Below are 8,365 nucleotides of genomic sequence, written 5' to 3'. Positions count from 1 at the left end.
GCCTCCCATCATCGCTTACATTTCCCTTCTGCACTTCCACTCTCTCAGTTCTTTCATCAGAGCTAGTTTCATCAATTTTACTTTCGTTATTCATTTCATTCCTAACCATCCATTCAATCCCTTCTCTTGCAATCACTGAAAGTAGGTTGTTATTTTTAATTTGTTTTAACTGTGATACAAAACTCGCGACACTTCTAGCTCCTCCTCCTCTCGATTCCCATTCTTCCATCCAAATCACTGACCGACGACTAGACATTAACTTTTACACGAGTCCTAATAGAGATAATTTAACATGTGTGAGGCACCGAAACTCAAGCAGTGTCAGAAATTTCGTGAAAACTATTGAATTATTCCACCCACTATCTTTCGAAGCTTATAACTCATCGAAAAATGTCATTCAAGCTCTAATTTTTTTTTTTCAATTAAAGGAGCAAGGACCAAGGTTTCATAAAAAAAAAATAAATAAATAAACAAACGTGTTTTTTTTTTTTAAAAAGGTTTTAAACTTCGGACTTTATAGGTAAATTTCTAAAAAAACACTACTTTTTTTTGTTTTAAATTTGAATATATTATTTATTGATCTTTTATCTTCAATTTGTGATATATAAAACTTTGGTGAGTAAATTAATTATTTACTTTTTAATAGACATTTCAAAATGGGAGGCGTGAATTAAAAAAAAACGTTCGTCTAAAATATTATATTCGGTTTATTAGAAAGAGCATAAAATTTCACATTGACCCTGAAAATATCGTAAAAATAGAATCAATAGAAATATTTTGATAGATTTTTAAATTTTAAAATTTGAAAAATACTGAACTCGTAAAATTCAATTAATTTCATTACTGTTTTTAAAAAAAATATTTCTATTATTTTTTTTATACAACTTTAATAGTTTATTTTGGAAGTATAATCCATAAGGAAAATAAACAACCCACCTTTAAAAGAGAAATTACGAGTTTTTTTATATTTTATTTGCAGTTTCGTGTTAGGGGTGTCAAAAATTCCTACAAAAATTCTGATACACCTATAAACCGGGGTCATATTGAGGAGAGAGACAATCGGGTACATTTTAAAGAGAGACGGGTATATGTAATACAATTGTTGTATATTGTAATTATAGGATCCATTTCTTTTATAAATTTTACATAAACTGAGCAGTGTCAGAAATTTCGTGAAAACTATTGAATAATTCCACCTGCTATCTTTCGAAGCTTATAACTCCTCGAAAAATGTAATTCAAGCCCTAACTTTTTTTTTCAATTAAAGGAGCAAGGACCAAGGTTTCATTAAAAAAAGCAAAAAAAAAAAAAAAAGAAGAAAATAAACAAACAAACGTGTTTTTTTTAAAAAAAGGGTTTTAAACTTCGGACTTTACAGGTAAATTTCTAAAAACACTACTTTTTTGTTTTAAATTTGAATATATTATTTATTGATCTTTTATCTTCAATTTGTGATATATAAAACTTTGGTGAGTAAATTAATTATTTACTTTTTAATAGACATTTGAAAATGGGGGGGGGGCGTGAATTAAAAAAAAACGTTTGTCTAAAATATTATATTCGGTTTATTGGAAAGAGCATAAAATTTCACATTGACCCTGAAAATATCGTAAAAAATAGAATCAATAGAAATATTTTGATAGATTTTTAAAGTTTAAAAATTGAAAAATACTGAACTTGTAAAATTCAATTAATTTCATTCTGTTTTTTTTTAATAAAAAAATATATTTCTATTATTTTTTATACAACTTTAATAGTTTATTTTGGAAGTATAATCCATAAAGAAAATAAACAACCCACTTTTAAAGGAGAAATTACGAGTTTTTTTATATTTTATTTGCAGTTTCGTGTTAGGGGTGTCAAAAATTCCTACAAAAATTCTGATACAGCTATAACCGGGGTCATATTGAGGAGAGAGACATATATCGGGTACAGATGGGAATATGTAATACAATTGTTGTATATTGTAATTATAGGATCCATTTCTTTTATAAATTTTACATAAACTGAGCAGTGTCAGAAATTTCGTGAAAACTATTGAATAATTCCACCTGCTATCTTTCGAAGCTTATAACTCCTCGAAAAATGTAATTCAAGCCCTAATTTTTTTTTCAATTAAAGGAGCAAGGACCAAGGTTTCATTTAACAAAAAAAATAAATAAATAAATAAACAAACGTGTTTTTTTTTAAAAAAAAGGTTTTAAACTTCGGACTTTACAGGTAAATTTCTAAAAAAAAACACTACTTTTTTTTGTTTTAAATTAGAATATATTATTTATTGATCTTTTATCTTCAATTTGTGATATATAAAACTTTGGTGAGTAAATTAATTATTTACTTTTTAATAGACATTTCAAAATGGGGGGGGGGGCGGGCGTGAATTAAAAAAAACGTTTGTCTAAAATATTATATTCGGTTTATTGGAAAGAGCATAAAATTTCACATTGACCCTGAAAATATCGTAAAAATAGAATCAATTGAAAAATTTTGATAGATTTTTAAAGTTTAAAAATTGAAAAATATTGAACTCGTAAAATTCAATTCATTTCATTAGTTTAAAAAATATATATTTCTATTATTTTTTATACAACTTTAATAGTTTATTTTGGAAGTATAATCCATAAGGAAAATAAACAACCCACTTTTAAAAGAGAAATTACGAGTTTTTTAATATTTTATTTGCAGTTTCGTGTTAGGGGTGACAAAAATTCTGTGAAAGAATGAAAGGAATGTAAGTTTTTCCTTTTAAAAACAAAAAAATAAAAAAGTTAACTATTTCTTCGAATTTATTTCAGGAAGCAGTCTCTATTGCGATCTGCCCATTTAAATTTCACTAATGCAGGAGGACTATAACATGAATGCGAAAAGTGGGCAGGCGGGCGACTGAGGAACAACTTAGCTGAACGTTGCTCCGAACTTTTAACCGGAAGCAATGCTTTTCGCGATATCAACGTGGAAATTGCCCCGATTTAGAATGAGGGAATTAAATACTAACACAGCATCAGGGGAAATATCCTCCCGGGTTTGTATTACTGTACACATAGATTCGAAAAAGTTGTCAAAAAACAAATATATAACAAATAAATGTTATTAAAGGCAAGATAAGTTACTTTTCTACCAAACTGGATATGTTTTTCGTGTTTTTATTCAATGTAACATGTTTATTCAACCCGAAAAAACATGCAGTGTTTACCGATGTATTGGAAAATTCAAAATGGCGCCCAACTCTCTTTAACACTGTAAGTTTGGGAAAAGGTGTTATAAATAATAAACTAGACAAAATACTATTAAAAAACCACCGAATATATGTCAACTTATGTCACGGTAACATATATCGAGCGAATTTCTAACAGTATTTTGTCTAGTTTATTATTTATAACACCTTTTCCCGAACTTACCGTGTTAAAGAGAGAGTCGGGCGCCATTTTGAATTTTCCAATACATCGGTAAACACTGTATGCTTTTCGAGTTGAATAAACATGTTACATTGAATAAAAACACGAAAATTATATCCAGTTTGGTAGAAACATAACTTATCTTGCCTTTGATAACATTTATTCGTTATATATTTGTTTTTTTGACAACTTTTTCGAATCTATGTGTACAGTAATACAAACCCATCCTCCCTCCTCTACATTTCTAGCGACTACTAACCAGTATGGTGTAAGGTGTAGACCTATCATCAAACGCTTTCTTTCAGAGCATTACGACCGACTTTGACTAAGTAGAATACTTAGTTAAATTTTTATTTAGTTTTTATATATAAATTTTTTTTTTTAGAGGGAAAAAAGGAAAAAAAAATTATTTTTTCTTTTCTTTTTTATTATTTCTTTATTTTATTTTTTATTTATTTGTTTTTATTTATCTATTTATTTATTTGGGTTTGTATTACTGTACACATAGATTCGAAAAAGTTGTCAAAAAACAAATATATAACAAATAAATGTTATCAAATTATAAATTACTTTTCTACCTAACTGGATATATTTTTCGTGTTTTTATTCAATGTAACATGTTTATTCAGCTCGAAAAGCATACAGTGTTCACCGATCTATTGGAAAATTCAAAATGGCGCCTCACTCCATCTTTAACACGGTAAGTTTGGGAAAAGGTGTTATAAATAAAAAAGTAGAAAAGATACTAATAAAAACCCGCCGAATATATGTCAAGCTATGTCATGGTAACATATATTGAGCGAGTTTTAACAGTATTTTATCCAGTTTTTTATTTATAACACCTTTTCCCATACCGTGTTAAAGAGAGGGTTAGACGCCATCTTGAATTTTCCAATACATCGGTAAACACTGTATGTTTTTCGAGCTGAATAAACATGTTACATTGAATAAAAACACGAAAAATATATCCAGTTAGGTAGAAAAGTAACTTATCTTGCCTTTGATAACATTTATTTGTTATATATTTGTTTTTTGACAACTTTTTCGAATCTATGTGTACAGTAATACAAACCCATTTATTTATTTATTTTTTATTTATTTAGGTATTTATTTATTTTTTATTTATTTATTTATTTTAAATCTTCTGTTTTATGCCTTACATGTACGTGCGAAAGTGCACAATACCTCATGTATACATGGGAGCCAAACACTATACATGTGTCAGAACCACAGGTTAAACAATTCTGGGTTCGGTATTGCCACAAACACCAAATCATGAAAAATGTCAATAACAAATAATTAAAACCATGGGACCCAGAAGAAAGATCTGGGTGTCATGATCGCCAGGTGCTCCTTCGGTAGCCAGTATGGGGGACCCGGTCGTCATCCTGCGAATGTTGGCCAACTTCTTAATTTCAGAAACTCAAATAACATGGACGCTGAACAGGTAAGCATAATCTCTAATTTCAGGGAACAAAATGATACCGAACAAACACAGCACAGCCGTAATAACAATCAAAAAGAAAAAAACGAAGAAAGAAATGGACAACAAAAGAAAATAGACTCGTAATGGAATGCTATTATAGAAGTCATCCTGAATAGAGATATGGAGGTTATCGGAAACGAATGAAAGAACTATGGGATATCTCTAGTGACCACCAAGCGACAGAACAAAGAATTACGAACCAAGCAAGACTGATACTCAAGAAAGGTTGGCTCTCTAAACTAGAACTAGCAGAAATTCAGCGAAAAATAAATGAGGAAACTGAACAAGAACCCCCCCCCCCAATGGAACTGCTCGTAGAAAAAACCCACAAGTTGAAACCCCACAAGTTGAAGCGTCACAAGTAAAAACACCAAAAGCCCAGGACCTATGAAGACCAAAGACTAAAAACGTTGAAACCGAGAACAATGAAACAGAACTAACAGAGAATGAAGCAAATGAAATAAATAAAATAACAGTTTATGAACGAGGAAAAAACAAAACTCCCATCGTTAAAGAAACAAGAGCAGAAGAAATTAAAAACAGAAACAGAAAAGGTTAACAAGCTCCTCCCACACATCCCAACAAACACAATCACAGACTTAAACAACCTCATTTACGCAGGCGCCAAAATGGTAAGTATGAATCTCAAATCAGAAAAACCGGGGACAAGCGGACCGACAAAATGGGAAATAATACTAGAAACCCAAATAAAGAAACCTAAAAAAAGAAACCAAAAAGATCAAGAGGAAAAAAGCAATGTGGAGAAAACAGAATATTGGAAATGTAATTGTCAGGTAGAGGCTAAACAAGAAACATGAAGAACTGAACCAAAAAATAAAAGCAAAAGAAGCGAGATTGAGACGATATAGATATAAATCTGAACAATGCAAACAAAACAGAACATTTGAAACTAATGAAATCAAATTCTACCAAAATGTGAACGGAGGAAAAACAAAAACAGAACAATCAAATCCGACAGAAACCAAACTCTACTGGAGTAAAATATGGGAAGAGCGACGAGAACACAATAGAAATGCTGAATGGCTGAAAGACATGAAAGAAGAGTTCCGACAAATCGAAGAAACAGTGAATGAAATCAGCAAGGAAACCCTAAAGAAAACCATAGGAAAAATGGCAAACTGGAGAGCACCAGGGCACGAATGGATACATGCATACTGGTTCAAAAAATTCACAACCTTACACGAAAGGCTAGCCCAAAACCTGAGAAGTTGTATACAGGAAGTAAACGTGCCAGACTGGATGACAAAAGGTAGAACCACACTGCAACAGAAGGACACGGAGAGAGGAACCGTCCCCAGCAATTATAGGCCAATCACGTTCTTACCCACCATGTGGAAGATACTGACAGCACAACTGAGGGAACAAATCTACCACTCAATGAATAACCGTGGACTCATCCCCGAGGAACAGAAAGGATGCCAAAAAGGGAAAAGAGGAACACATGATCTGCTATGTGTTAATCAAAAGATCCTAAAGGAGGTAAAAAGGAGGGGGAAAAATTTAGCAATGGCATGGATTGACTACAAATAAGCGTACGACAGGATCCCCCAAGCATGGATAATAGAATGCCTAAAAATGTATAAAATACCAAGCGGGATCATCAATGTAATAGAAAATGCAATGAAAACATGGAGACTGGAGTTGACAGCTGATGGACAACACATAACAGAAATTAACATACAAAGAGACATCTTCCAAGGAGACTCACTATCACCACTACTGTTCATTATAGCCATGATGCCCTTGAATAGTATTCTGAGAAAGTGCCAAGCCGGATACAAGTTCTCCAATACAAAGGAAAAAATGAACCACCTGATGTACATGGATGATCTGAAACGTTTTGCAAGGACCGAAAAGGAGCTAGAGACACTAATTAACACTACCAGGATCTTCAGCCAAGATATCCAAATGGAATTTGGAATGGAAAAGTGCGCACAACTAGTTATAAGAAAGGGAAAACTGGAAACGACAAAAGGCATGGAACTACCCAACCAAACAGAAATGAGGGCACTAGGGGAACAACACGACTATAAATACTTGGGAATTCTGGAAGTGGACACCATCAGAACAACAGAAATGAAAGAGAAAATTGGAAAGGAATACCTCAGGAGAACAAGAAAACTCCTGGAAACTAAATTATATAGCAGAAACCTAATAAAAGGTATAAATACATGGGCAGTATCACTAGTAAGATACTCTGGACCGTTTATAGGGTGGACAAAAGAAGAACTGAGACAGCTCGACCAGAAAACCAGGAAACTCATGACCATGCATAATGCACTACACCCAAAGGATGATATTGACAGACTCTATGTGAAAAGGAAAGACAGCGGGAGAGGACTGATCTGTATAGAAGACTGTGTGAAGGACACGAAAAAAGACTAGAAAAATACATAAACCAATAAACTGAATCTCTAATAACCGCAGCACAAGATAACTCGATAAGAACCAACCATATCAAAGCAAGGATCGATAAAACACAAGAAAACAGCAAATGCAGACCCTGTGGACAAAGAGACCAAACGATAAACCATATAGTAAGTGAATGCAGCAAACTGGCCCAAAAGGAATACAAAGACAGGCATGACTAAGTGGGGAGGGCAGTGCACTGAGAATTCTACAAATGGCTGCATTTTGAGCATACAGATAAATGGTACAAGCATGAACCCGCAACAGCACTCGAAAATGAGAACCACAAAATCCTATGGGACATGGACATACAGACGGACAAACCCATCCAAGCAAGAAGACCAGATGTCGTAATAATTAACAAGAAAGAGAAATCCTGTCAAATCGTAGACTTTGCAATCCCAGCTGACCACAGGGTGAGTATGAAAGAAAAGGAGAAACGAAGCAAATACACAGAGCTAGCCAGAGAGTTAAAAGGGATTTGGATGATGAAGAAAATCAAAATAGTATCGATAATAGTAGGAGCACTAAGAACAATCCCAAAAAACCTGGAAAAAAGAATGGCAGAAATTGGAATCAGAGGCAGCTGCAAAAATACTAAGCCTAACGATAATGAAAACGGCTGAAATATTAAGGAAAACCCTTGAATGCAGAGAATAACACAAGACAATATAATGAAGAAGCGTTACAGGGAATGAAGAATACCGAAACTGCAGATCTACATGTTCTACACCCCCATCATGCATCTCTCCATTGTTTCACCACCGTCCCCCCCCAAAAAAAAAGTGATAACAAAGAGCCGAGAAGGGTCAATGAGGATGGAAAGACCGAGGAGGGAGCACTGACCAGACCTCCGCTGGACAAGTGCGAAGAGAACTAGGATCTTGGGGAGGCTTAGTGCCACTCAAATTCCAGTATAAACCAATGGCCACTGCCAGCGAGAAATCAATGGTAAAAGGCTGTTGCGATAATGCAAATTTATTTGCAAATGCTATCAAAGGAGGAGGAGAGAGCAAGACGTCTGGGGAGACTTGTTGTCACTCAGCTTCCAGAG

The sequence above is a fragment of the Euprymna scolopes genome, chromosome 46, assembly GCF_053919585.1.
Source record: "Euprymna scolopes isolate OS-2025 chromosome 46, ASM5391958v1, whole genome shotgun sequence".
Taxonomy (NCBI): Eukaryota; Metazoa; Mollusca; class Cephalopoda; order Sepiida; family Sepiolidae; genus Euprymna; species Euprymna scolopes.
This window is presented reverse-complemented; position numbering follows the sequence as displayed.